The following is a 282-nucleotide window of genomic DNA, read 5'->3' on the forward strand; positions in this document are numbered from 1 at the left end:
ACCTCTCACTTAATACTGAGACAATATTAAGAGACATACTAAAATTCTTGTGATAAGAACAATTATGCACAAATTGAATTCTAAGTACATATTATTATGACACAAAAAAATGTTTCACATATGAATACATGACAAACATAATACAAGTAATACAACCCCACCAAATTCTCCTCTAAATAAAATTACCGACCATATCTTTCATATGAATGAATTATTGTAAGATCAGTGTTGCAAATATATATGTCTGTGTCTAGTCTATGAATTCACTAATTCTACACTTAC

This window comes from Octodon degus, unplaced genomic scaffold (genome assembly GCF_000260255.1).
Source record: "Octodon degus isolate 3935 unplaced genomic scaffold, OctDeg1.0 scaffold00104, whole genome shotgun sequence".
Taxonomy (NCBI): Eukaryota; Metazoa; Chordata; class Mammalia; order Rodentia; family Octodontidae; genus Octodon; species Octodon degus.